We start from the raw sequence: 9,754 nt of genomic DNA on the forward strand, positions 1-9,754 counted from the left end.
CAGTGGTTCACACCTATAATCCCAGCACTTTGGGAGGCAAAGGTGGGTAGATTGCTCGAGCCCAGGAGTTTGAGACCAGCCCGGGGAACATGGTGAAACCCCAACTCTAAAAAAGAAAAAAAAAAGATTAGCTGGGCGTGGTGACATACACCTGTAGTCCCAGTTTCTAGGGAGGCTGAGGTGGAAGAATCACGTAAGCCTGGGAAATCGAGGCTTTAGTGAGCCATGAGCACATCACTGTGCTCCAACCTGGGTGACAGAGCAAGACTCTGTCTCAATATATATAACTACAGCATTCTTCAGGATTGAAGTTGATTTTAGCAGAACATTACTTTGTGAAAGAAAGTTTTAAAATAGCCCTGCTTTCTATACATAGAAGGCTGAAAAAAAATGGATGTGAATTGACTAACAATGTGATGCTCTGACCACAGAACTACTTAAAGACTGTTAGGAAGAGTGTTTGGACTTCCATCCTGGCCTCTCTCTCTTTATAACATCTACAAGTATATCCCTTCTTTCTGAAACTATAGGTGGGCTTTCCTATCTTTAAAAAGGTAATCTGTTTCTTTCTCTAAGTTGTAAACTATTAGCTTATCAGACATTGCAAAAAATGATTCAATTTTCCCATTTTTCTCTTCTTGATAAATACATAGGCTGGGATATAAACCACAATTATATTCTTAATCCTCTTACGAAAAAATCTGCTAGGAATAACAAAGTTATTCTATGGCTATTGTTGACCTTTCCTTTGCTTTTGATTCTGTGGACAAAATTCAGTTGAGGCTGCATTTCTGAGTCCAAAGTAAACCTCAGGATATTCAATAATATCAATTACTTTAATCTTTCTGAGCGTGCAGATTATTAGAAATGTCTTTTGATAGCTTTGATGAATGGTCTCCAAACTTTCTTATTTAGTCTTTATCAGTAAATATATTTACTTATTTTTGTTTACTATTAAATTATCTACTTATGCCATTATATGAACATATACTTCAAGAAAATTATGCAAAACTAGAAATTTCAAAAAGACAAGCTAAAAATAAAACAATTCTTTAAAAGTAATTTTAACTTGTCTTCATTAATGATAAAATATTTATTAACAATAGGATTTATTTTACTTTCATAAAAATTTTATTTAGTAAGACAAATATGATGAATTATGCTTCATTATTGTTGAAAACCTTGTTTACTACTTTGCAATGTCGTGATTAGATGTCTGTTTCTCAACAATTTCTCTCCTTGTTTTGAAAATATGTCAGAATTGTAAAAAAAAAAAAAACACTGCATTTTCAAAATTACAACACCCATGTTTCAATCCATCTACCAATTTTGTGAAGCCTTTTGATAAAAATTGTGCTCAGACACTTTTTTCTTCCCTGAAGTCTGCATAGGTAGGAATGTTAAGAGCCCAGGACTGGACTGATTTTGCTGTATTTTTTCTGTTATTTTGTACCCAGCAGCCACAGGCTAGTCTCTACAAAGAGAGCCCTATATTCAGAATCATCCATACTTCAATATAGAAAACAGTTGTTTCGGTAATTCTGATCTTTCACGGACTACAGTTCCCACTGGGGCAATACACTGCTTTCCACTAAGAAGCCTGCTTTCTGCGCTGGCTTTTGTACACAGAGCACTTTGAAGTTGGCATTTGTGCACAGCCACATTTCCAAACTGCCTCCTTCTTCCCTGGCTTTTCTGCCAGAGAAAAATAAGCCTGGTCCCCTCAGCTGTTAGTGTCTCCCGCTTTGTGTGCGAGTGCCAATGGAGACTGGCCATGTCTTGGAAAGGTGCCAGTCCCAGTCCCGGGTCCTCTGCCTTGGTTGGAGCTGGGATTAGTGAAACCCTCAGACCTAAGCTGTGATTCACAAATAACTCTGGGGTGGCCTCTCCACTCTGGAGGGGGGCTTTATTTCACATGAACTCTGGTGGGAGAAGAAGAGTCCCTGGGTTGCTTTAAGGACATTGGAGTGTGGGCTAAGACGTGACCACATCCTTGATTCCTTTCCCTTTTGCTTTCTTTTTCCCTTCTAAGCACAAGTCTGTCCTAAAGGCCGTGAAAGGCTCTCTCCCGCATGATCCACCCGCTGCTCACTATTCTGCTTGTCTCTAAGTCGCACCTGTGGCTAGGGGAAAATGGCAGTGACTGCGGCCAGGAATGTCCTTAGCACTGAAGCAATGCTAATGCAAGGCGCCCAGCGCTGAGCTTCGCTAATCGCTTCAAAAGTGAAGCCAGCTCTGGCACCGAGTGAAACAGCGGGCTTCTGAAGTTGCTCTAAACTGTGGCCAGAGCCGCCACACCAAGCTGGTACCAGGAGAACTGCCTGGAGCATGAATCTAACTTTAGACATTTTGTGAGAACAAGGAGAACTCCGCTTCCAGATCCAAAAGAGAACTACCCAGCTGAACCCAGCCGGTTAATCCCCTGGACGGCTCCATAAACACGCAGCAGCCTCTGCATCCTCCCGCTACAGACTCACTGCCCCACGTTTTAAATGCCGGAGGTGTTGATGTTAAAGGGGGTTAGGAGGTGTGGGTGGTCAAGGACTCAACAACATAAAAGTCCAAGATTTTCCTACTCGCCCCAAAGCTTTGCAGCATCATGGGAAGCAAATGTAATTGACTTCTCCCTGGCTTTGCTGTGGTATAAGGTATCCAAGGAAAAGCTGCTTGCTCTTGCTTTTCTGCTCTTCTGCTGAGACAAGGATTTGCCTTCACCGGTGGGAGGAGATTCCATCTGTACTTAGATGATTTATTGTTATCAAGAAAATGTGTTAGTAATTGATAAGGAATCCTATAAAAATAAAATCATAAGTAGCCAAAATATAGATGAAGAGGCTCTCTTATCAGAAACTAGGTATGCTTTAAATAGATAAATGACCCTCCTGTTGGATATCTGCTGGGAAGAAGAACTAGAGATCTATTTTTAAATCATAGTCATCATTTTCATCAGAGGTTCCCCAACTTTTAACTAGCATAAAGATATTAATTCTACGTAACACACTAATTTATTCAATTTCCCTAGAAACAGTTCTTTATGCCAGTTTATTTTAGAAGAAGGTACACCAAGAGGGGACACTAACAGTAAAAGTCATGTGATACTTTGTTAAATTTATTTTACGTATCAGAAGTAAGTATTTTACCACTGTCACTTTAAGGTTTTTCAAATATTAAAATAATCCATGCCATTCACTCTGGAGTTTTGGTGGCCTTGGTTGCCCTTTCCTTTGTGCACTGCAGCAGGCTCCAGTTTCTGAAGAAAATTCTGGTGGCATCCAAGGATGTGCCCTCATCCCACCTCCATGTGGAGGGGAGGCAGCTTCTGCCCAGCATGTGTGTGGCACAGGTTGTCAGCCCAGCCTACCAGCTGCCAGTTCAGCCACACGGCTATGCCTTGAGCTGGCACTGCGGGCAGCCACCTTGCAGGTACTGTTGTGTGTAGGACTTGGAATCACTGCTGTGCAATGCAAACTAAAATCAGGGTGAGAAACAGTATTTTTGGAATATTACTTGAAAAGCAAGTAAGCTATTCCTTCATTCGAATCTTCTAAAAACCCCTCTCTCCAGTAATCCAGACAAACACAGAGCTCCGTCCCTGGACCATGTTCTTTTGAGCTCCCTGGACTTGTTTTCATCAAATTACCCACTGGCCGACATTGAGCGACATTATGAACAAGAAACTGTGGAAACTGCTCACTGTGTTTACTAAGAGGATGTTGCTAATTGCATTGCACTTGTTAATTACATTGTACATCCTCCCTGGGAGATCCCACAAGAAATTTTCTTTTGAGTCTGGGTCAGGAATGTATGTGCTTCCCTCAAGCAACTAATTAAAATTATTTGTTTTAATTTTATAACCACATTGAACCATGTACCTGCTTTCTTCTTTGAATGGGCTGCCAGAAAACAAAGTCAAATACAAAGTCACCTGCTGTAATTTATGGTTTTAAATTTTTTATATTTTTATTTCTAATTTTTATGTGAGAATATTATCTTAGTTTTTCCTATCCCTTCTACTTTCAGGGTTTTTTTCCTGCATTCCTCTTCCACTCAAGTCAAATGGACTTTTGTCTCATTTTTATCTATTTACATAAGATACCTTAAAACTTTTAAAATAGGAAAATGAATAAATAAACAGACAGTAATATCTGGTACTTTCAATTAATTATTTCTCAGAGGCAAATAAGATTCTCTTTTCCTGAATTTATATACCAAGAAATAGAATGTTATTATATAATCTTATGGAATTGGAACAATTATATAGAATATTGTTCTGAAAAAAACCACTAATTAATCCTGAAAGCACCATTTCATAAAATATTGAAAGTAAGGCCACAAAACCAAGTCCAGAGACAACAGAAAGACAAAGAAAGTGGTTTAGGATGCCAGTGCTCAGGGAAGATAGCACATATTTTCTTCAGAGCTGCACACCACAGGTCATGATTTCCATGTGTAGTAGGTGGCATAATGACCCCTAAAAGATATGTCCAAGCAGAATCTCAGACTGTGACCTTACTTGGAATGAGTCTTTTCAAATGTAATTAAGGTAAGGATCTGAAGATGAAATCATCCTGAAATAGGATGGACCCCTGAATCCAATGATGAGAATCCTTATAAAAGACAGAAAAGGAAAAGACACAGGGACACACAGAGGAGAAAGCCAAGTGAAGACTACAGCAGAAACAGGGGGCCAGTCACATACCATGGAGCGCGAAGGGCTGCCGGCCACCACCAGAAGCTGGGAGAGAGGGACGGAACAGATTCTCCCTCAGAGCCTCCTAAAGGAACCAAACCAGGAGATACCTGGATTTTGGACTTCTGGCCCCCAGAACTGTGAGGGAATGAATTTCTGTTGTTTTAAGCCACCTGGTTTGTGGTATTTTGTTACAGCAACCCTAGGAATCTAATGCATCGTCTTAGGTCTCAAGATTGAAATTCATATTAACTCATGTTTAAGGTTTTAGAACCTTCCTCTGTGAATTTAACACTTGGTAAAAATGACTTTTTAAAGTAAAGCTTCTAATGGCCAGGTGTGGCGGCTCACATCTGTAACCCTAGGACCTTGGGAAGCCGAGGTGGGAGGATTGCTTGAGGCCAAAAGGTAAAGACCAACCTGCCATCATAGGAGGACCTCACCTCAAAAAATAAATAAATAAAATTTAAAATAAATAAATAAAGCATCTGTAGTAAAAGTAAAAAAAAAAAAAAAATCCCAAGCACAAGTCAGTCATTATTTGTCATATTAAATGGAAAGTGTTTGTACATTAGCCTAAAGATTTTAACTTTCCAGAATATATGTAGCTAATAGACAATGGTATAACACAATAGTATGAAAAGGTGACTAACTACAACTCATGTGAGCATGATTTCTGTTATACAGGTTATGTCAAACATTATAGAACCCTTCAAAGCATAGTCATTAACATTCTGTGTATGTCACTGAAAGCAGATCTTTTAAACAAACATTTTTAAAATATGGCAAGCAAAGCTGTCTTCCTCAGCACTGCCTACAGAGATGGCAGCCATCTTCTCTGCAGCATCATGGCAGTTCTTAGATCCCTCATGAAGCCCAAGATCGTCAAAAAGAGGACCAAGAGGTTCATCCAGCACCAGTAAGACCAACATGTCAAAATTAAGTGTAACTGATGGGAAACCCAGAAGTATTGACAACATGGTTCGTAGAAAGTTCAAGGGCCAGATCTTGATGCCCAACATTAGTTATGAGCACATAAAAAAAAAAAAAAACCACACACACACACATATGCTGCCCATGGCTTCCAGAAGTTCCCGGTCCACAACGTCAAGGGGCTGAAAGTGCTGCTGATGTGCAACAAATCTTACTGTGCTGAGATCACTCACAGTGTTTCCTTCCAGGATAGCAAAGTCACATGGAAAGGGCCACCCAGCTGGCCATCAGAGTCACCAACCACAATGCCAGGCTGTGCAGCAAAGAAAATGAAGAGACAGCTCATGTGCACTTTTTGTGTTTCAATAAAACCACCATAAAAACTGAAAAATAAAATATGGCAGGCAAAGATGACAACGAGCTATCACGTAGCTTCCAGGAAACAGAAAAAGGGTGAGAGAGAATATACTAAGGTAAGAGGGCTCAGAACAAATAATAATATAAGACGAAACCTAAATGAATATTACATAGCAATGAAAGAAGTTTACATTATCGTTCAGGAGACACTTGTTTTTTTTTCTATTAGGAACTAAGTAAAAGTGATTCCACAAAAGTAATAAGAAAAATGAAACACAGCTGGGCGAGGCGGATCGTGCCTGAAATCCCAGCATGTTTGGAGGCCAAGACAGGCAGATCACTTGATGCCAGGAGTTTGAGACTAGCCTGGGCAACATGGGGAAATTCTGTCTCTACTGAAAATACAAAAATTAGCCAGGCATAGCGAGGCGTATCTGTGGTTCCAGCTACTCAGGAGGATGAGGTGGAAGGATCACGTGAGCCCAGATGGTTGAGACTGCAGTGAGTTGAGATCATGCCACTGCATACCAGCCTGGGCAACAGTAGTAAGACCTTGTATCACAAGAAAGAAAAAAAAAAAAAGAAAAGAAAAGAAAAGAAAAGGTGAGGTTTAATGTGTTTATTATAAAATAATCTGAGTGCTCTTTTCACTCTACTGATATTAACTCTGGTCAAATAAAGAAAATAATATCCTCATATTTAGAAATTGATTTGCAATACCTAATTTCACCAGAGGATGGTAGAATAGGGTCAAAATAGATGAAAAAGTGCTAGTTTATCTATTTTTCTCTCAGGAGTTCACAATAAAGCTAAATGATATGTCTAATTTGTAGGACTGTCAAAATCTATTTATTCGAAAGTAGAATTTAGAAAGGTAAGATCATTGGTTGGTTGGTTAATTTGCTTGTTGGTCTGTTTCATCTGCAGTAGGAAAAGGGAATGGGGAGAATTCCATTCTGGGGGATAAACTGACGTAGAAGTTCCTTGTCACGCCAAATCAAGATAACAGGAAGCTAAGCCTCTGAGAGAACCATGAGCTTATTAGAGGAGCAGTTAAAAAACAAACTGAGTTGATTTGTAAGAACTTTACAAAAGCTGGAGAGAAGAGAACTAATTACCCAACCACAACCTTCCATTCAAAAGCCTTTAAGGTTGGGAGGATTCTTAGCGAGGGCTGGGGGGTACTCAGCAGGGGACAGAAGGATTTCTTTTCTACGAATGAAAATTCCCACTGTACATCCTGCTAGGCATCTTGTCTCCCTCGTCATGCCTCTTCCTTTCCCATCTCATTCATCCTTCTAAACAGAGGCGAGTGATTTAGAAGATCTTCAAAGGAAACTCTGGCTGCTGAGCAGAGAAAAGGGGATACAGAGACCAGTCCACAGTTCATTTTCAATCACTAACTGAGCGCCAGCTATATGTGGGCTGCCAGATCCCGGGATTTCAAAGATAAATAAGACTGGTCCTTGCTCTTGAGAACTTAAAAACGTAGGAGTCAAGAGGCACTGCCTACCTCTCAATCCTCCCATCATGTAGGCTGTCTCACTAATGGTCCCCCAGTCACCATGTACACAAGCACTCTGACCTTGAGAAATTTTTGACTCACTGTTAAGCCCCTCTTCAAAGGCTCTGACACCTAATTGTTTCCCTCTACCTGGGTTCTTGAGCTTGGGTTGCCCAGAGCATGTGTCTGAGATTCTTCTGGTCTCTTCTTCTCCAGACACCCTTCCCAGATTACAAACTCCTTGCCTTTGCTGATCTCTGAGGCTTGACCGTCTTCCTAGCCCAGCCCCACTTCTCCTAGACCTCGCACTTTGCCCTGCGTTTAATATCCTTTGTTGTCCAAGCAATAACCTTGTCCTGCCCTTGGACTTGAGGATGCCTGCTGGGCAGGCTCATTAGGGCTGATGAGGGTAGAAAAGCACCTCAAGGCAACCTAGACAGGCAAAGGTGAAAGTCAATTATCCATGGAAACTACAAATATTTACACCATAACTCAGCATAATATTGTATGGCATTGTTTCTTTGTGGCAGCATAGACAAAATCTAAGTCATCAGAACCTGCCTTTTGCATTCTCAATTCTTGGAAATGATCCAACAAAGAGATTAAGGGAGAAGTTCTGAGTTTCTGATTCCAAATCTGCTATTTATGTACTGATGACCTTGGATAAGTTACTTCACATCTGTGAACCTCAGTTTCCTCAGATAGAAACCAAATTAAGAATAATACCTTATAGCTTTGTTGTGAGGAGCAAATGAAATAATGTATGTTAAAGTCTTAGCATGGTACTTGGCACAGAGTAAGTTTTCAATAAATGTTAGGATAAAATGACCATGGCAGCATGTGAAAGTGATTTTCTGATCACTTAAGAAATCTGAAAAATATTAGCATTAGAAATTTTGATTGCTTTTTTGTATTCTAAAAACTTCAGGGGGCAAATATATGAAAAATTCAATTAAAAAGAACCAGTTTTCACATCTCGTTAGTCAATCCGCAGTTCCTATGGGGGTGCTTATTCAAGCTTCTCCCTTTTAGATTGTTTCCCTTTTGCCACTTGCATTTTTAATTGCATTTTCTCTTTACTATAGACTTAAAAGAAATGCATCTTTTTTGTTTGTTTGTTTGAAACAGGGTCTCACTCTGTCACCCAGGCTGGAGTGCAGTGGCGTGATCTCTGCTTATGGCAACCTTGACCTCCGGGGATCAAGTGATTCTCATGACTCAGCTTCCTGAGTAGCTGGCATTCACTACGTCCGGCTAATTTTTGTATTTTTAGTAGAGACGAGGTCTTGCCATGTTGGCCAGGCTGGTCTCCAACTCTTGGCCTCAAGTGATCCACCCGCCTCAGCCTCCCAAAGTGCTGGTATTACAGGTGTGAACCATTGCAGTCAGCCGAAATGCATTAATTTTTTTAAAGTTAGGGTAGAAATACATGTAAAATGAAAAGTAAACCTTTCCCTCCCACCCAGACTTATTCTTTTTTTCTCCAGAAATAATCACTATCTCCTTTATCAAATTCTTAGCAATCTTTCAAGCTTCTGAACACTTTTTTTTTCCACACAAAGGAGACCATACTATAATACTTCTGTGCTTCTTGTTTTCTCATTTAACACAATAACATGTTATATAACAAAACTTATAGATCTACTGCATTATTTTTAATGGCTACATGGTAGACCTTTGCTTAAATGTAACATGCTTTAAGGCATTCCCTACTGATAGGCATTTATTTATGACTCTTGTTACTATAATAACAGTGTTTTATACCTTATGCACAATGTTTTATACATACCTTGGCAAGAATATGTGTAGGACAAATTTCTACAAATGATACAATTAGGTCAAAGATCAATGTATTTTTAATGTGAGTAGATATTACTACCAAACTGTCCCCCAGTGCCATGGGGTGGTACCAAATTGCACTCCTCTCTCTCTGCAGGGCATGAGAGTATCTGCTTGCCTGCAACCTTCCACCATATGTATTATCCAAGTTTTAAATTGTTTTGATCTGACAGGTAAACAAATTCTTTGCCTTTTAAGTTTTTGTTTTCTTTGTCATTTTAATTTTCATTTTGTAAATTACAAATGAAACTAAGCATTTGTAATGTACTTATTAGCCATCTATATGTTTACAAACCACCTGGTAAAATATTTGCCCATTTTTCTATTATTTAATAAATTTGTAAGTGTCTTTCTATATTAAAGGAATTAATCCAGGACTGTCATATATCATGTGATACAGCATTACAACTTAAAAAGAAACTAGTTGCATC

This window comes from Macaca fascicularis, chromosome 8, assembly GCF_037993035.2.
Source record: "Macaca fascicularis isolate 582-1 chromosome 8, T2T-MFA8v1.1".
NCBI classification, from domain to species: Eukaryota; Metazoa; Chordata; class Mammalia; order Primates; family Cercopithecidae; genus Macaca; species Macaca fascicularis.